This window comes from Bidens hawaiensis, unplaced genomic scaffold, assembly GCF_021521415.1.
Source record: "Bidens hawaiensis isolate Kalapana, Puna unplaced genomic scaffold, B.hawaiensis_p1.1 tig00007499_1, whole genome shotgun sequence".
NCBI classification, from domain to species: Eukaryota; Viridiplantae; Streptophyta; class Magnoliopsida; order Asterales; family Asteraceae; genus Bidens; species Bidens hawaiensis.
Genome location: NW_027491525.1, coordinates 142,836 through 164,005, shown reverse-complemented (window position 1 = coordinate 164,005; position 21,170 = coordinate 142,836). Strand labels below are relative to the sequence as shown.

The following is a 21,170-nucleotide window of genomic DNA, read 5'->3' as shown; positions in this document are numbered from 1 at the left end:
TCGTCAATTCAAACTTAAGATCATTGAATCTATAACGCACACTTCATTACATTTAAACTAGGGTTTAAATGACGCTTAACACTTACTACATGTGTAGTCTTTCGGGAATTGCACCGAAACGCAAACGAGTTGACGCAAACGATTGATGAATAAACGAAAAACGTCAAAACAGTAATTATGTGATAATTATGTGTTAGACTTATGTGTTGTGTGATAACATGGTTATAAACGTTAACTCAAGATGTAAACAAGTTAGTTAAAGCTAGGAAAAGTAATACTTAGAAGTAGAGGGGCCAAAGTGTAACATAGACTATTATAAATAAACATAATAACCAAACCCTAACTATTATTTTCTTTTCCTCAACAATCCCGATCGGTCTCTCTCTCCCTTGGCTTCACACGGCTGCCGTCACCTCTAATCACACATACAACCCTCAAATCAAGTGTTTGATTGAAGAACTAGGTGCTAGGAAGGTATAATTGATCATCCTTTACATCCTTGTTACTTGATTTTGATGTTTGTTGGGTTAATTACAAACCCTAGTGAGCCGATTTCATGTGTATGTAGGAAGTTAACATGATTGTTGTTGAATGAATGATGATTGATAACTAGTATTGATCTTGTTGCATGTTGATTGTTGTGTCTTTGATTTGAGTTCAAACACAAACCCTAATCAAGTATGTAATGTGTAATTGATGTGCATGGATGGTGTTTATGGAGTTTAGAGGGTTATATGAATGCATGATAGTTCATAGATTGTTATTATGTTGAGTTTGGATGCAAACAGTTTCTGGACAGAATGTGTATTTGATGTTTAAGTGACTGTAACAAAGTGTAAACATGAAAATTGGTTGAGATTATTAATACTATTGTAAACTAGGTTGAGTCTAGTTTCTAAAAAATATAAACTTGTAATTTTTGGACAAGTAGAATTTAACTTTTATGATTTTACAAAAACGTTGTGCAAAGCTGAGCTGTTAGATCTGCTGTTAGGTTGTTTTGTAAATGTTATATCTCATGAACTACGAGACCAATTGGGTTGGTTCCACTTCTGGAAGTTGACTCATTGAGTTAGAAACCTAACCCAAGTGGTCTTGCATTTATTGGATTTTTCGTTTAACGGGAATTGCAAATAACATTCTGTTGCGCATGAATTTGACTGTTATGAGTTTGCTGTAATGATTTGATGATTGTGAGAAAACTATGTGGAATAAAAATATAACAAAATATGTTCTGGAAACCTAAGACATATATGCTTCTGTGATGATTTTTGGTAAATTAATTGAGATGCTATGGTCGGTGGAATAGTACAATCTTTTAAGTAGAATTTCTGTCTCGGTGAAACTAGCTGCTGAGTTTTGTGAAAATGCATGAAATATGATACTTGCTAATTTATTATCGTGTTTTGACTAAAATGCCCTTGCGGGGAATAACTGCTAATTGATTGTCATAATTTGACCAAAATGCCCTTATGGGGAATGATGGCTAGTTAATTGTCATGATTTGACCAAAATGCCCATTCGGGGAAAAATTGCTAGTGATGTACTTTATGAATACATGACACGTATATGATTGCTTACACATGTAATGTGTCACAAATACACTTGTTAAAGTCACACACGATTCACAAACGAAACACGAAACATGTTATGTGCATAGGTATTATGTGCCGGGTCTAGAGACTCGATAATATTCCGACACTTAGAAAAATCTCTTTGTTGTTTTAGAACGCTAGAGAGAGTTTTTCTGTGACGCGCATCTTGGTGATTTAATTTGGGAAATTCTTCGCAAACGGTGAGTTTCACTTTCCCCTCTTTAAACTGTTTTCAAACGCTTTTCACTTGGGGGAGATAACATACTCCACAACGCATTTAAGATTTTGTTATAAATTATATATCACTTGTAAAGGCTAAGTGGCAAACGAAACATTTGAAGTCCTACACATCGAACTGGTTAATATTTAGAATAGCGAGTCACTGTTGAGTAGTACTACTGGGTTTGACAAACCCCACCCAACGCTAAACTCGACTGGAGGTCGAGCGGGTGTAATTTTGGCTAACACGTACCATGGTCTGGAGGACCTGGCGACAAGGCACTTAATAAACGAGTCAGCTTCGGTGTCGAACACTTAGTAATACTTGTTGTATAGACTAGCTACCTATCGATATATAATTGACATAACACTATCTGGTAACGCAAAGCGCTGTAACGCAAAACGCTGTAACGCTGTAACGCAAAACGCTGAACGCAAACGCTAAACGATTTATTTTTATATAACTTGTGAACTCACCAACCTTGTGTTGACACTTTTAGTATGTTATTCTCAGGTAGCCGAGGCGGGCGCGCGGTTTAGGAACATGCATTGCTTGATAAACTTTTAACTATGCAAACTTACTTTTAACTGTTATCCTTGGTTTTAAATCGTCCTGCGTGACGTAACGTTGTTTCTATGGTTTTACGCTTCCGCACTTATTTCCATTTAAACGTTTTTATGGTTTGATTATAACTGATGATTCCGATCCTGTTAGTTCACACCCTCTGACGGTAAAACTCCGTTAGTGGATTTTGAGGGTGTGACAAAATTATTGATTACAACTGAACGTATACTCAACACTTCAGATTTATGATTTTCATAACCAATTAGTTTGGACGTGAGTGAATTTAAGTGATTTTATTCAATAATTTCAGTTATATCTTGAATCAAATAAAAACACTGGTGTGACATCCTACGTCGATCAGTAAGGAGAACAAAGCCTTTTTTATAAATAGGTGGATACAATCCCCATCATAACGCGATTTAGGTGCTTAATGGCAATGGATGAGAGGAGAATTCCACAGTTAAGCGTCAAGTCTCGGATCGATAATCAAACACGATATAAACAAATAACTCTTGTTTATTAATCAGAAAATCTAACTCTAAAAACTGATTACAACTCTCAAACCCTAACTCGGTTTGACTCTTGATGAACCCTAACTCGGTTACATCTCGTGTGTGCCTCTTGGATGAACCCTAACTCGGTTACACCTCACACCACCACCCTCTATAATGTCTAACCATGATATGTTTATATAGACTAACCTAACTTGATAGTCAAGACATTACCTATTATAATCACAGTACAATTAGGAAACATGATGTAATTAGGAAACATAACCAACTATGACCTGCTTGTCATTATTGGTCCCTCAAGTTCACCTACTTGTGACTTGGAGTTAGGGATGGCAATGGGTCGGGTTTGGGTCGGGTTTAGGTATTCCCAAACCCATACCCGGTTATTATAGTTCATCCCAAACCTGTCCCAAATCCGTCGGGTTTTAATCGGGTAATTAGCCGTCGGGTTCCGGGTTTTCCCATCGGGTTTTGATAAAATACCCGTCGAGTATACCAGTGTCAAAACCCGCCGGGTTTTGACAATATATAACTAATCGATACGATGGTTACCATAAAGACAAATATCTTAAATAATTAACATAAACAAGTTTCGATAAATAATATATTTGGCATATAGTATATATATATAATATAATAAGCTATATCGGGTACATCGGGTATATAATCGGGTAAATGGGTTTATGTTATCGGGTAATTGGGTCGTGTAATCAGGTATATTAGAAATCCCAAACCCGTCCCAAAGCCGTGAAAAATTTTAAAACTAATCCCAAACCCGTCCCAAACCCTAGTGGGTCGGGTATTACCCGTCCCATTTATGTCGGGTTTCGGGTTTTCCCATCGGGTTCGGGTTTCATTGCCATCCATACTTGGAGTATGAATTACTTCCAACAAAGCGTGCTCAGGTGGGAGTAGTATCAGAATGGATGACCTCCTGGGAAGTCTCCGTATGGGCAACCAAAAGCAAATATGTGAGGTGATAGTGGTACGACCCGGCCAAAACGGATAATACTATGGTGCAACGGTAGTTGAGCTGTTACATATGGTATCATAGACAAGGTCAGACCGGTGGTGCCAAGTCTTGCGAGGGCGCTGGACCTCTAAGGGGGTGGATTGTGACATCCCACATTGGTTAGGGAGGAGAACAAAACCTTCTTTATAAAGGAGGTGGATACATTTCCCATTATAACGCGTTTTGGGCGCTTAATAGTAGTGGATGAGGGAAAAATTTTACAGTTTAGCGTGCTCATTTGGAAGTAGTATCAGGATGAGTGATCTTCCAGGAAGTCCCGATTAAAGCAAACAATATTATGGTGTAGTGAGTGATCTTCCAGGAAGTCCCGATTAAAGTGAACAATATTATGGTGTAGCGTAGCTGGACTGTTACAATTAGCAATCCTTTAATTCATGAAAGAGAATACAATGACAACTAATATGTTATTATAAACATCGTAACAAAACATGTTCGACACACACACACACACACACATATATATATAGGTTGTTCAGTGTCAGTTTACTACTTTTCTTTTAACAGTTAAGTGCAACTTGTTATCGAAGGATTTCGAAAGATTTACCATCTGTATGCAACCTATCTTATCCAAGTTCACGTCCTTCTTACAACAACTTAGAGCGTACACGTGAGCCGAGAATCAAACTTGAGCCACAACCACATAAGTAAATGTTTGGCAAAACTAGCTGGTAGCTTTACCTGGAAGCTGCTAGCTGGTGGCTGAAAGTTGTGGTTGGTAGCTGTAGCTTTTTAGATATATTTAGATGTTTGACAGAGTAGCTGGAGCTTTTAATAAAATGTATAAAATTATAAAAATGGGCATAACTAAAACCAATAATAGTAAATGTATTTACTTTGGAAGGTTATTTAAGTAAATTAAAATACTAAAAATAGAAGCTTTACGTTTTAAACTTTTTCGTCTGACCTAAAAGCTTCAAGCTCCTTGAACCAAACAAAGCTTTTTAATTGAGTATAAGTTTTTTTCTTAAAAGTTTGAAGCTTTTGAAGCTCGTAGCTCCTAAAAGCTTCCTACCAAACATACCTCTTATAATTAAATCTACATATGCGACACATACATATTTATCTAAAATATTAGATTAAATACCGTGTGAAAATAATTTTTTGTACTTCAAATTGTCAAAATTACCAACTAGTAATTATCAAAATAAATACGGTTAAAAACACACACAAATATTATGATAAATGTGATAGCATGGGCCGCAGTAGCCGCCGAATCTTCTACTGGTACATGGACAACTGTATCTGTATGGACCGATGGATTTACGAGCCTTGATTGTTACAAAGGCCGATGCTATGGCATCGAGCCTGTTTCTGAAGAAGAAAGTCAATTTATTACTTATGTAGTTTACCCGGATGAATAATATTTTAGCTTGAAACAAATAAGTATGACTATTTTCCTAACTTCTATGAAACAAATAAACATTTCATTCATCTACCAAGAAAAGGAAGAAATTAAAAAATAAAAATAAAAGTCAAATACCACATTTTGTATTTAAATAGTTTTAAAACGCTCTCATCCTTCTGTTTTAGTATTAATGGTTGTAATTACCCACTTTGTTATGTTTTGTAAGTTTTTTAATTTTGTATTATGATTTTTTCTCTTTATAAAATCAATATATGTATCAGAAGATATTCTAGTTCTTAATTAATAATCAAATATTTGCTATTAATTAAGTAGACTTTACTTCTATACACGGTACGTAGCGTTTACACATGCATATTCATATGCAATGGATGTACCAATTTACATATAAGCGTTTTAATATAAAGAGTTAATTTAATAACTTTAAGGCATTAATTAAATCATCTTATCGTCAACCACTCAAATATCTTTACCATATAATTTCGATGTATTATACTCGTATATACGGGTGACGATGTATAAACCATATTATTCATATATAAAAATTATAAAAATAAAAATTTGATCTTTATTCATAAAGGATATGTTGAACTCTTGTTATCAATGTGACAAAAAAAAGCATATCACACATCCACACCCTTTCACCATACAAAAAAAATAATATTATTATACTTCAAGATAATTCATTTCTTTAAACACCATTATTCAAGACATAGTTACATCCTAAGAATCCATTTTTTATCATTTAAGATATCATTTTTTTAGGTTTTAAATACATCATAGAGAAAAAGTCAACATTATTTTCCAATGACATTTTATTATATGTATTAATATTATTACAACTAAGGGAGAAACTTGGTATTTAATGTGACCTATATTTAATTAATGTCTAAAATATTTAGTTTTAGTGACACCAGAGTGATAATGAAAAACTAGACGAGTAGATGGTTTTTATTAGTTGAATTCTTAAACTGAGCGAGATTTTTTCGTGTGCATTCCAGTAATGAATTTAATCAGTAACCCATTTAGAAAAAAATAATATTAATACAACTAATTAGTAATTACATAAGTTAATTATTTAAAGAAAAAAAAAGTTGAAACATTAAGAATTAAGAGTCATACACACACACAAAACACATACAACTCCTCTCTCTCTCTCTCTCTCTCTCTCTCTCTCTCTCTCCCTCACCATCTTCACCTTCCTTTCCCAACCATTTATTAGATTCCTTTTCTTTTTTTCTCTTCTTCTTCTTCTTCTTCCATTGGATTATTTTTATTAATATCATAAATATTATGATGATGCAGCGGCTCATGTTCTTATGAAACAACAATAACCCATCTAATTTTCTTCTGTTTTCCCTTATTTTATTCAATAATTTTGGTGGGTTTCTAAAAAAAGTTTACTTCTTGGTCTTCTTTAAGGGTTTCCTGAAATCTTTATTTAAAAATTTTCAACACCCAGTTGAATCTTGTTCATAAGTTTTCTGGGTTTTCATTTTTATTGAAAAAAAACTGAAAAAAATTGAAAAATGAGTTTTCTTTACAGAGAATAGTTCATTTCTTGGTTCTTTTTTGTTTATTTTAATTTGGGTTTTATTTATTTTTAAGTGGAAAATTAATTGTTTGGAGATGGGAAAGCAAGGACCTTGCTATCACTGTGGTGTTACAAGTGAGTTTATAATTTGGGGGAATATTATTTTTATAAAAATGGATTGATTATAATTTTTTTTTTATTTTTTAATTTTCTTGTGTTGTATTTTGTTTATGAGATCATGATTTACAATATCCATATGGTGGTTTGAGTTTGGTCAAAATTTGCAGAAATTACATGGAAAAAGTTGGAAATAATTGTTGACAAAATACATGATTATTATGCTGATTGTTGACTGTTTCTGGGATTTTTTTTTGGTGTTTAATAACTTGAGTATGAATAATTATTGGAGTCTTTGATAGGTTAAGTTGTTTTTCGATGTCGAACACAAGAAACAGTTGAAATCTGAGCTTGTTTGATAACAAAACAAGATGTTTGACTTGTTCAATATCAAATACAGAGTAATCTTTTAAGTTTTATCAATGACTTTTGGTTCAATTAATTGTTTGTTGCTTAATTTCACTCAAAGTATAATGCACACCACCTGTTTTGATAATTTGCTTCATGTTAACAACATTCATATTGTTCTTGATTGCTTTTAATGTCTAAAGAACCATCAAACTCAACCAAAATGGAATATGTGTAACATGAATATATGATTTTGTTACATTCATGTCCATTTACATAGTCATTCAATTTTGTAACAGTTTAATTATTTTTTAACATTCTGGGAAAATGAATTGTGATTACAGGCACTCCGTTGTGGCGAAACGGGCCTCCAGACAAGCCCGTTTTGTGCAACGCGTGCGGGTCGCATTGGAGAACCAAAGGATCACTTGTTAACTACACACCACTTCATGCTCGATCCGAGCCTGATGATCTTGATTACCATAGGACACCTAAGGCTAAGACTATATCCATTAAGAGCAAAGAGTCAAAACTACTAAAAAGAAAGCCGAACTATGACAATGTAGTAGGCGGCTCTGCCAGGATTATGCTCGGTAGTGCCGGCAGTGGCGGTTTTGGTGGTGGTGGGCTCGCGTATGACCACCATAACCAGGCTTTTCGCAAACCGTTTGATGAAGATACAAGCAACCGATCGAGTTCTGGTTCTGCTATATCTAATTCTGATGGTTATATGCAACTTGCAAGTGCAGATGCTAGTGATTTGACAGGTATTTTAAACAATTTCGGGCGTTTGGATACAGTGAAACTTATTCTGATCAGGGTTTGTTTAAATATTCGATTATGACTTATTCAGGTCAAGCACAATCATCAGTTGTTTGGGACACAATGGTACCTTCAAGAAAACGAACATGTGTTAACCGACTAAAACAGTCTCCTGTTGAGAAACTTACAAAAGATTTACACACCATTTTACATGAACAACAATCTTATTTTTCGGGTTCATCAGAAGAAGATTTGATATTTGAAAGTGATACGCCGATGGTTTCGGTTGAAATAGGGCATGGAAGTGTTCTTATTCGCCATCCAAGTTCTATGGCCCGTGAAGAAGAATCTGAAGCAAGTTCTCTTTCTGTTGATACGAAAAACGAGGCGTATTCGCGCATTACTACCCTTCCTGTATATAATGCGAACAAGGGTGGGAATTTCTCGAGCCGGGCCAAAAAGCCCGTGAATCAAGACTGTTTGAATCGGTATGTATTTACATAGATATTGTATTATCTGTTGTTGTTTTTATCTAATTAAGTGAAATGTATGTGCTTTTGTTGTAAATTATAGGGATGATGACGAAAAGTTGCAGATACTTATGAACTGTAATTCTCCACTTTGCACCATTGATCTGAATGTAAGATGATTTTTATTTATGGTTAAAAAAATCTCGATTTAGGTTAAAGAAAGGGGTATATATTACCGATAGATAAACATGGGGTGTTTGGGATTGTTTATTAATACTGCTTATCTGCTTATTGTGTTTTAACGCAACAATGAAATGTTCTCATGAAATTACTTCATATATTGCAGGAAATTATCAACTTTGGAGAGTTTAAAAAACATATGACAAATGATGAACAGCAACAACTGCTTAAATATTTACCTTATGTTGACTCTCTTCAAGTCCCTGAAAGGTTTGCATACTATATTATAATGTTATTAATACTTATCTTACATCACATGAATATTATAGGTACTCAATAGAGATAAATCAAAGCTATTTAATATTCATGTTCGTATAGTTATACAAATGATCGTAATAAGCGCTTATTTTAAAACTTCACAGCCTCGAGAGCATGTTTGATAGCCCTCAGTTTAAGGACAACCTATCTTCCTTCCAGAAGCTTATTTCTGAAGGAGTTTTTGATCTATCTTCGCCAATGGTGAAAAATGAAGACCGTAAAACATTAAAGGAGCTTGCCCTTTGTAGTGCTACAAAATCCGATTGGGTGGAGAAATATGTTCAGCTCGAGGTTTAACTTTGATCAAAAAGAAAATACTTGTATTGTCAAAATGAATTTTTTTGAAAGAATTTACCCATTTACACTAATCTTGTGTTGTAATTCGATTAGGATGCAAAACGTAAATATGATAATGGAGGGTCTGCAGTTGATGGTCGTGCGGTAAACGTAAAGAGACCACGAGACGCCCAATATCAACCATATACAGGTCAGCATTGCATTTTAAAATTGAAAATGTGAATGATTTCTGCATTAAGAATGCTTTGTATAACAATTGAATCTTTCAGGATCAAAGGCTGCAATGAAGAGCCCTAAAAGACCACCAATGAAGGCAAACTATGAACACAAAGAGCCCATGGACAATGACGGGCCGGGCTTCAGTCCAAGAAGCCTGTTCGCCGTACCACCGGATCACAGCTCCTGATGCTCGAATCACTAAAATATGCAGATGAAAGTTCTGAACAAGATCTGTTGCTAGATGTGCCATCACACTCTTGTTTCCCTCAAGCAGAATTACTGCTTCCGAATTCAAGCACTAGCAGCAGCTCGGTATATCAAAGTTTTGCGGGCCCGTGAAACGAACTAGTCGGAAAATCTCGTTTTTAGGGTTTATGTAGGCGACTATTCTACTATGATAACCTATTATGCTGGACCGTTGAAAACTTTGTAGGCCTCAGTGTACCGAATAACGCTACCGTGGCTTTGTTGGTTGGTTACATTTGCACAGGATCTTATGTTTTGGGTTCAGTGTATTTTGATGGTTGCTATCTTTGGTTTTTTAATGTATATGCTGACAAAAAGATATATTTAAAAAAGGTTTAGAATGTCAGTAATGGTAATCCCTAGAGATTTTGTATCCAACTTGGAGTTAAACTTTAAAAAGTTAAAAAAAAATGTAGAAAAGAATCAGTTTTTAGGCATATATAAGTTAAACCTAGTTTGCTTTATTAGAAATAAAGGGTTTTGTTTTATATATTAAATTGAGTATTGGTAAGATTTAATAGTTGTGTTAATGCCCTTAGACAATGTAGTGTCTTTTGTTTACTTTTTGTATTTTAGTAGTGATTAGGTTATGCCTAATTATTGTGGAGTTATGCTAAATTTGTTTTCCAATGATTAAGATGTCCATCCATATATAAAACTTTATCTTGATGGGTCTTTTTACTTGTAGTTTTTTAAAATGATTTGGATTTTATATTATTATTCTCAAAAGATGGGTTAATATTTTTATGATTTAATAATGGAATAAGGGAGAAAGAAGTCATGTTTGAATGTTTTGACTATGTGGGAAGCATGTGAATTAGGTTTGAAAGGTAGTGCTCACTTGCATGAATGATGGTGATTAGATCTTTACCTAGAACCATACATGTGTGATAAAAGAGAAGAAAGGCCCAAAAGGATGCGTTATAGGTATTTTTCTATTATAGCAAGCCAATCAATGTGCAACTTTACTCAAGAAATAGCGTTTATAGGAACATATGAACACTACAGCTAAACATAGGTATGTGTATGGCAAAAAATAATCAAGAACTTGACATGGTGTGTTTGTTTCAATAATGTTTCACCATCATGATGTCAAATCATTGCATAGTGGTATATTGTACTCAACTATCTTTTGTGTATTGTACATGAAAGATGCATATCTGTTTTTGGACAAAAGGGACCACTTGATCGGTTCGAGTTTATTGACCTTACAGAACGTGTGCCATGGCTATCAACCCACTTTGAACGGCTAGCCCTATAAACCGACCACCATTTATACTCTTAAAAGGATTCCACTAATACTAAAGACCGAAAGATAAATGATCAAATAGATCAAATGGAAAACTTCATTATTGCATTCCAACTTGTTGCAAAATCAATATTAGCATTTCTTGCACGCAAACTAATATAATTTTATGTCATATCGGGTACGTAAAACATGTGACACATCTAAAGTTCTCTATAACAAAAAGAAGTATCCAAAAAGTTCACTTACTAATAAAGATGATAATAATACCACACGGTATCTTATAACGCACCATAATACCATTGGGTCAAATGCCTTTTGGTATAACATTTTATTATAAAATCAAGTAACCATGGATATTTTAAATGCATAGTAATGATCAAGTGACAAAACTATTTGGGATGTTATAACAGATTGATAACTGGATTTGAATTACTTGCTAATGTCTGTCCTCTTATTGTTGTTAAATGTTAATTACTGGTTTTCACAGTATCAACCTCAAAACAAGAACTAATATTTAATGTTAGATACAAACCCAATACACAGAAAATGATCAACAAATATTATATGCCAAAAGATATTTTAAGTTTCTTGAAAAATATAGCTTTTACCAGTTTTTGAGATGCAAGCTTTAATCTTGAAGACCTTAGAGCAGCCACCCACCACCAATATCTTCAAAGTATGATTGAGACATCAATAAGTACCCTTAACTTCTCAGGCGAGGCGCAGGAAAGCGCCTCAACGCCATCCAGGCAATCCGTCGACCTTCGGGCAAGATTCCAGTTAAATTCTGGCCAAATCCTAAAACTTCCGGAAAACTTCTGCAAATTGCGAGCAAACTGGTCTGAACCATCCAAAAATGATCTACGAACCAGCCTAAACAGCCCCTAAACAAGCCTAAAACGTGTCAACCCCTCCCCCCCCCCCAAAAAAAAAGGTGCGTTAATGCTACACGACTTGCGCCTTTGACAACTGGGCTTTGGCAGCTTCGCAGATGGCGGTTAGCATGTTCTTTCGTGCTCACACATCTTAACATGTTAATGCCACTAATACAATTAACTTCCCACACTTCCCAAACCTCCAATCATCCTATCATCTCTCAGCGGCATTTTCACAAACACCTTACGTGCGCTTTAAACTATCGAACTCGTTAACCACGCAGAAAAACCTTTTGTCACCCACCACCCAAAATCCAATATTCATCTAATTAACCCAAACCCACCATCAAAACATCACCATATACTTCCGATCAAAAGCTTCAATTCTTATTCAACAAAACCGACCGTCACGCAAGAATTCTAATTATTACTAATAAATAATAATGATCTCGTCGTTACTCGTAAATTCGGTAACCTATACAGCATACAGACCGTACCGATTCCGATTATGTATGATCGGAGAAGAATATAACCCGTTGGCGTTCTTTATCGGAGCTCTATTTTATTGGAGTCAGTTTCCCGCCAATTTTTGTATCGTTAGTTTAACAGATACTGGTATATTCGCGCCATTATGCTGTTTTTTAAAAACGGAATATTTTTAAATAGCTCCCCTGTAGTTGTAAGATGTTTTATATTTAATCCAATAGAATGATAGAATAGCAAACGTGATAGTTGACTTGAGAGTGTTCTTTTATTTGGGACTATTAATAACTGGTGTTTACTCAGGACAGGTCGGTAAAACTTCAGTATTGAATCGGTAAATCGACGCGGATTTGGGGGATTCCGGTTACGTACATTATTGTACCAAAACTAGAACCAGAATATTCGACGTTTATTTGGCGGTAAACTCTGGCGGGTGGTAAAACCCAAGCGTTGTCGGTTGCGGGCAATGAGGTGATAACCCGATATGAAGTTGGTCGGTTTCGGTTACGTTCGTTATGGTATAGGAGGTAAAAGATATAAATCGGGGTGGAACAATGGGTTAGCGTTGGTAAAACCCGAACGTTCTTGGTCCCGGTTGTTGAGATTGTGAATCTACGTGAATTCAGTCGGTTTCCTTCATGTTCGTTACCGTACTAGGATTAAAACAAACAAAAAACAACACAAATTTAAAGTTCGGTCGGTTTCCGTCACGCTCATTAGCGTACAGGTTTTAAAGCAAACACAAGATTGGCATTTGTTTGACTTCCCTTATATTCGTTAGGGTACTCTTAACTAAAACTGAAAAAAAAAAGCCCAAATGTCAATACTAATACGGCGCTAAAGTCCTCAATTGAATATAGTAATAACTAGTGTTTTTTTTACCCGAAAAGTTGGGCGGGGCGGTTGGGACCTGTTTCCGTACTCATCCTAATGTGGTAGTGCACTGATATGGATTCTGTTGGTATGAGTTACGTTCACTAAGATACCAACACTATTTAAAAAAAATTAAAATTGTATGTTAACATATGAAACAGTGGCAACGCTTGTGTAGCTAAAATTAGCATATTTAAAGTTCATAACGGCACCATAATTAAACCCAAAAAATAACTCGTCGAATTAACATGTAAAAAAATTAAAATATTTAAAAAGAACTTTATTTGGTCGGTAAAACCTGGGTGTTGGTAAAACCCAAGCGTAATGACAGCAGGTAGAGGCGAATTTGGTTAGCCTTGGTTACGTTTGCGATATGGTAAAGCCCAATCGTTGAAACCCAAAAAAATAAATTCGTCAAGTTAACGTATAAAAGATTAAAAATAGCTTAACATGGTGTTTGTACGACCGATAAAACCCGAATTTTTCGGTCCTCGGTGTTGCAACGCTGAGTCGGTAGAATCCGCTTGTTGGTAAACTCTGAGTGTTGTCGGTTCCGGACGTTGCAGTGGTAAGTCGACGCGAATTCGGTCGTTTTCGATTACGTTTGTTACGATACAAGAACTAAAACAAAATAGTCGGTAAACTTGAGCGTTGGTAAAAACCAGAGCGTTATCGGGTCCCTGCGTTGCGAAAGTGAATAGGTAAAACCCAAGCGTTGTCGGTCCCGGTCATTTCGGTGGTGAGTCGACGCAAATTTAATCAGTTCAGCTACATTCACTACAGTACTGAAATTAAACTAAAATTAAAAACATAACAATTGGTGTTGTCAAATGATGTTGTGCCTTAATTCCAATAGAAACTCAAGCGCCAGCGGCATCAAACTATTAATTTGTTATATAGTAGTAATAATAATAACTTTAACCGATAAAATAACCCAATAATATTTTAAGTAAATATGACAAATTTAAACTACATGACCATTTATATAAATTTTGACCGTCTATACTATTGAAGCATAAACAATTGCTTACTATCCAACTACACCATGTTATTTTTGTAAGACACTTAGTTTGGGATTCTTTATTTCACCTATTTATAGCTTATAACTTATAAAATATAAGGTGTTTAAAAAGGTTAAATTAAGTGAGTGTACAAGTTATAAGTTATAACATTGTAATTTATAAGTTATGACTTAAATAAGTCAGAAGAATGTAAAATAAGAAATCACAAACACCCATTTAGGCACGATTGGACACGAATTTAAATGTAAAAAGTAAGATTATGCTGGGTTGCATGGGACAATATTATAAAAAGTGAAGGCAAAAGTGAGCTCAAGGTTGAGAGTTTAAAGTCTTTTAACTAGACTTTGTTGGCAAGGTGGAGATGTACAATTGAAAATGAGATGGCTATTTGGTCCATCTGCATTAATGCTATTCATGGGCAGAGATATTTAGAGGCGAGCAATAATTGAACTGTTAATTGAAATGAATCAAAATTAACGGATTATTCATACTTTTATATATTTATAGCTTTTATTCTTCTATTTCATATTTTATACCACTATGTCATATATTTATACACTAGTTTGAGGCTCGTGTATTACACGGATAATTATTGAAAATTTTAAACTTTGACAATTAATGAAATACAGTCAACAAATTTTGTTCATGGGTAGAGATATTTAGAGGCGAGCAATAATTGAACTGTTAATTGAAATGAATCAAAATTAACGGATTATTCATACTTTTATATATTTATAGCTTTTATTCTTCTATTTCATACTTTATACCACTATGTCATATATTTATCACTAGTTTGAGGCCCGTGTATTACACGGGTAATTGTTGAAAATTTTAAACTTTGACCATTAATGAAATACAGTCAACAAATTTTGATCATATATTGTTAATACAATTACAATTAAATTAAAATTACATAATTAAGATTACACAAATATATTACAAATAGATAAAAATTTCCTTTAACACTACATTTGTGGTTGTATTAACAGGTATACATTGTTTATCAAAAAACAAAATTTTTAGTCCATGTCTGCTTATAACTCTTAATAAAGTAACATATAGGTCTGCTTATAACTCTTGATATAGCTATATATAGTTGTTCGTGTGACAAAAAAAGGTTCTCCAAGTACATACATACTCTAGATAAATGATAATATACATCCATGTTACTAATAAAAAAATATTCATACACATAAAATATCATAGCTTTTAATCAATTAATATGATGTCATTTGAGAAAATCTCCCCATGTTTATCCAAAAAAACATGATTATCCCAAAAACCATATACCTGAACTTTGATGATATAATTATCCTTAAAATATTTAAAGTTTTAAATTAATTGATCATGATAAATTTGTTATCATTAATATTCTGTGTATGACAAATTTTTAATTGACTTTATATTTTACAATTAAAAATTATATATTCAAGCAACATAAAAACCAAAAATTTAAATATAACAAAATGATATGTTTATTTCATATGAATGTAATTGTAAGGATAATGAAAAATGCATACTAACATTAAAACCATGTTCAAATAATAGTGATTATTCTGAGTTAAAAGGATATTAGAAGATTTAAAATTGCATAAAATAAATGTAGTAATTCTTATTTATAATTGTTGAAAGTAGGCCTGCCACTTTTACCCGTAAGATGAAACCCAACCCAAGAAAACTGTAACGATTCCGGCAAAATCAGGTATACCCTAACCGGTATATACTATTTATGTGTTAGTTAATAATGAATATGTGAATTATGATGCGTTTATACGAGTATGTATGATTCATAGTACGAATTATACTCGATTATACAGTTAATCGTATTGGAAATACGATTAACCGATTAACGGTTATTGAAGCCCGAACGATCGGGGATTGCATTATAGACGAAATATATAATATTTAGTGATGTTTACGAAGTATTAAAGCTTCGGGATAAGTGAATTAAAGCACAGAAAAAGGATTTCGATTTAATGATACGTCGGTACGTTAAACGAAACCTTTAATACCAAACCGAGCAAGAGACGATCGATCAAGCCGAAAAAGATGCACAATTATTAATACTATGACGTTTTAAGTTAATAAATGTCATGGTTTAAGTTTTTAAATCGGTTTTATATAAATTTCATTTTTAAGCCGAAAAACGACCGTTTTAGCCTCGTTTTAAGCCGAATTAAACGTTTAACCGAAAAACGAACTGAACCAGATTATCCAAAACATTATCCGAATTACGAGAATCTGAATATGTGGCCACAAATGAAGTTGTGGGTCCCACTCCACCCATCCATTTGGTTCGATCGGACCCCCCTCACCCAAACAACATTTCATTTTCTTTTTTTCACAACACAATTCAACAATATTCATATTCTCTCAAGATCAAGAATCAAAAACCGAGCTTTTTAGCAAGAAAAACCGAGGTAAAATTGTGTTATGTACGTGTTTAAGTTCGTTTCTTGAGTGTTCTTGCAAGAAAATGAGGTTTCCAAGTGAAAAATGGTGAAAACCCGAGATGGAACCGATTCTTGCATGATCAAGTGATGTATACGGGTTATACAAGGGATCTTGGTCCAAGAAAGGAGTTAAACGAACCAAAAACGAATTTTTACGGTTAAATCTTTGTTTTAAAGCATAACCGAAACCATGAAAGAAATGGCTTGATTGTGGGTGTAACTTGCTTGGTGTGGTGTTATTGTGCTTGTAGGTGTTGTATCTAGTTGATAGCAAAGGCTAGAAAGCGAGATTCTTGCGATTTGAAGCTAGAAACTCAAGGTAGTTAGGTTTTTGTATAAGGGTTGTGATTTGGACAGATTGTGTTTCTTGTAGAGTTAGGTCATGAAATTTTACAAGGATGATCTACACATGAAAATATGAGTTCTGTGAAATTTTGGTAATTTTTTGATAAAGGATGAATATTTGGTGAATTTAATGCTCGGTTTTGGCCAAAAATGGTGAAAAATAGTTAAATTTTATGAAAAATTATGGAAAATTTCAGATAAGCTTTTTATAACATGTAAAAGTCACACACAAAATTTTAGGTCCGTTGGAGAAGTCTAAGTAGGCTTTTCGGTTAAACGAGTTCTATGGTTTTCTAGCTCGGTTTTAGTGAAAACGGCATTTAAAAAGGGATTTTGGTTCTGGAAAAATTACAGGGGACTATGGAGATGGCAGGGGTCATCCAGGAAAAATTTGGGATTTTTCTAAGATCATTTGGTATTTACGACATATTTAGTGTTTAAATGGTGTTTAAAAATAGATAAATAAATGTTAAATATAAAAATTAATTCTGGAAATATTTTTATAAAATTCCCCACTGTCAAAAAGTGATTTGTGCAAAATTTCAAGATCCGAGACTAAACGGATAATTATTTGTGCTAAAACAAACTTTTAACGCTTAAAACGCGTAAACCGGTAAAGTTCGCATAAGCGAGCTGACTGGTGTATAAAAACCCAAAAAATGAACTATTTTCATATAATTGAGTTAAACAAGTAAAAATGAATCATCCGAAAATAAGTTGGATGATTTGAGTGTTTTTAGCCTATTTAACAGTTTCCGGTACGATAATGACGGAAACGAGTCCCGCGGCCAATCGGGACGTCTAAACCGAGCCCTAATTTCACAACTTAGTTAAATTATCAATTAACAACTATTTTCGGGTCGTGTGTGACCAAACTCATTTTTTAAACATAAAAATGGATAACCGTGCTAGGCACGCAAAACGGGAAAAATGACTAATAGTAAATCTGACTAGTGAACTCTAAACGATATCACAATCTGAGTCCGATGAAGTGTTTCTGGGTTAACATTGCCCCCAGAACGGGTACAGTACTGGGTTAACTGTGTCCCCAGATGTACCGGTTAACACGGTTAAAGTTATGTTAATAGTGATTGTATAGTAACGAACTTAGGGATCGTATTACAGATTTGGACTAGTAGCTGGAGTATTGTATTACTAAATTGCCTACGATAAGGTGAGTTTCACGAGCCCCTTTTTCTGAATTGTTTTCAAATATTTTCCCGGGGCGGAAGCATGTTACTAATAAAATGTTTAAGTACATACTGAACGCATGGATTTGCGTGTATTTATAAATATTTGATTGTACGGGAATCGTATGGAATGGGTACATTACTGGGTTAACAGTGTCCCCAGATGTCCCTGGAAGTGTTTCTGGGTTAACATTGCCCCCGGAATGGGTACAGTACTGGGTTAACAGTGTCCCCAGATGTCTCTAGAAGTGTTTCTGGGTTAACATTGCCCCCGGAATGGGTACAGTACTGGGTTAACAGTGTCCCCAGATGTCTCTAATATATGATTATCATAATGATTTATCACTGTTTATTTAAATTAGTGAAACTTACCAACTATTCGTAGTTGACCCGTTTTCTTTACATGCTTTCTAGGTACTCCCAAACTGGAGTAAGTACTACATGCTTGATGATGCGTGCTATTTGTGGAAGTTTAGTGATCATTTTGTATTAAATATGATAATGTAATGTTGGTAAAACTTATGTGCTATCGCCTAGACGGGAACTAAACTCGGAACAATGTAATATGATGTAAATTAATGTAGTGGTGTTTTCTTTATAAGCAATGCTGTTGATATCAGATGTGTCTGTTGCATCCCGTTTACGTTTCCGCTGCGGTTACGGGGTGTTACAAAAACCCATACCTGAACCCAAACTAACCTGATTCGAGAAACTCGAACCCAAGAAAATACTAACCCGAACCTGAACCGAAGTAATTCGGGTTGGTTCTTGGGTCCAAATTCTAGGTTTTGGGTCAACCGAAAGCTTTTAGTTTTAAAATCATATGTATTTTTAGGTATTAAAGGCTAAGCCTTAGCCGCTGACGTTATCAGAATTTAGTCCAAGTCGAATGTTCTCATTCCACATATTATGAATCGAATGTTTATTGTTTATTATTTTGAATATAAACCATAATAAACACTTTAATTAACACTTCAAAATTCACTCACTAATCGCCTCTTGTCAATCCATATGGAGAATACTTATTATATGTAGTAATGGATTTAGTTTGAATAAACCTATAACTTTAATGTCATGTATTGAAATGACTTAAAATATAAGGACCATATATGAAAATTGGTTGAAAAAATGTAAGGAGGGTTTTGGTATTAACAAGTGACAAAAGTGATAGGCTTTTATTAGAACAGATAGATTCATTTCATTTATGTATGCAACTATGCATCCATGATTCCATTCATGTAGTTCTAAGTATAAAAAGTATTAGCTAAAGTTTAATTTTGGTTATTAACCAAAATCCAATAAAAAATTGAAAAAATAACCGGATAAACCAAAAACCGATTGGTTATTCCTATAGAGGTTAATAACTGAACCGACCTGTGTACACTACCAAAAACAAGTACCATGGTATAACATACCGTTAGTGGTTTCATCGTTAATGGCTATAGAGATAAAAATTATATAAGATATCATTGTTGACTTTTTTCAAGTTCACACGCTAAAAAAAAGAGTTACATCAACAACTGTTATTTACTTTATGTGTGATGTAATTTTCTTAAAAAGTTACATTGTAAAATCGAGTTTACACATTTTATGTGCTTGAATTCCTTTCTTCGAGTTTTCCTTGTGGTACCGCAGGCTATATGGTCGAGGCCGCTACTTCAACAACCTTGGTTACTGGTAAGAGGGAGCCACATAAAATAGATTAAGTTCAAGCTAACCCAATCTTCTTGTTTTTTATATGAAACTAGTGTTCTACCCGGCGCGTTGCACGGGTATATCAGATATGTTTATGTACCCATCGTGATACAGCGGTGCACTAATGTGAGTTCGGTTGGTACCATGATTAAACTCAAAAACTAACTTTGTCGAATAAAAATATTAACATGTAAAAATAAAATATTTAAAACAATGTTTATCCGGTTGTTAAAACCTGAGAAACCCGGACGTTGGTAAAAACCGAGAGTTACGACAGTGCTTCGATGCGAATTCAGTCAGTAGTTCGTTACGGTATAAACAACTTTGGTAAACTCGGGGGTTAAAAACGAAAGTAAAATTGTCAAATTAACATATAAAAAGACTAACATATGAACATATAATATATCAAAACGACATTAATTCGATCGGTAAACTCGGACGTTAGTAAAAACCGAGCATTGTAGGTCTCGGACGTTGCGGCAGTGATTCAACGCGAATTTGGACAATTCAATTATGTTTTTTTACGGTACAATATTAAGGACATTGGTAAAATCCAAGCATTAAAACTCAGAAAATAAATTCGTCAAATTAACATATAAAAAATAATTTTAAAACGACTTTTTTCGATTGGTAAAACTCAGACGTTGGTAACACCGAGTGTTGCCATTCCCAGGTGTGGCGACAGTGAGTCGGTAAATCATGGGCATTCGTAAAACCCGAGCGTCGCGGCGGTGAGTCACCGAGAATCCGGTTGGTTCGGTCATGTTTGTTATGGTGCCGAAACTAAAACAAAAAGGTCGGTAAAATCCAAGTGTTGTCGGTCCCGGACATTGAATCGGTAAAATCTGTGCGTTGTTGGTCCTAGGTGTTGCGGCGATGAGTCGACGCGAAATTGGTCGGTCTCGGTTACGTTCTTACGGTACCTGAACTAAAACAAATGGGTTAACAAACCAGAGCATTGTCGGTCTTAGGCGTTGTAGTGGCGAGTCAATGCGAATTCGGTCGGAGGTTACGTTTGTTACCGTAATGGAACTAAATAAAAAATTCAGTAAAATCCAGGCGTTACAACGATGAGTCCGTAAAACCCGAGTGTTGTCAGTCTCGGGTGTTGTGTTGGTGAGTGACGCGAATTCAATCGGTTTCAATTATGTTTGTTACGATAACTAAATTAAATAACATAAAAATAAAAGGCAAAAAAAAACCAATG

General features: G+C 34.4%; 1 protein-coding gene and 1 pseudogene across 2 annotated transcripts in view; both read left to right on the top strand.

Annotated features, from left to right (window-relative positions):
* The window catches only part of LOC143635420 (small ribosomal subunit protein eS1-like), a 127,212-nt gene that overhangs the window by 43,925 nt on the left and 62,117 nt on the right, over nucleotides 1–21,170 (top strand). The window lies entirely within an intron of this gene.
* LOC143635417 (GATA transcription factor 27-like) lies at nucleotides 6,602–10,174 on the top strand (annotated as a pseudogene). Its single transcript, XR_013154053.1, has 8 exons — nucleotides 6,602–6,956; nucleotides 7,631–8,053; nucleotides 8,140–8,536; nucleotides 8,622–8,688; nucleotides 8,865–8,968; nucleotides 9,121–9,307; nucleotides 9,407–9,503; nucleotides 9,583–10,174. The product of XR_013154053.1 is annotated as a GATA transcription factor 27-like (transcript).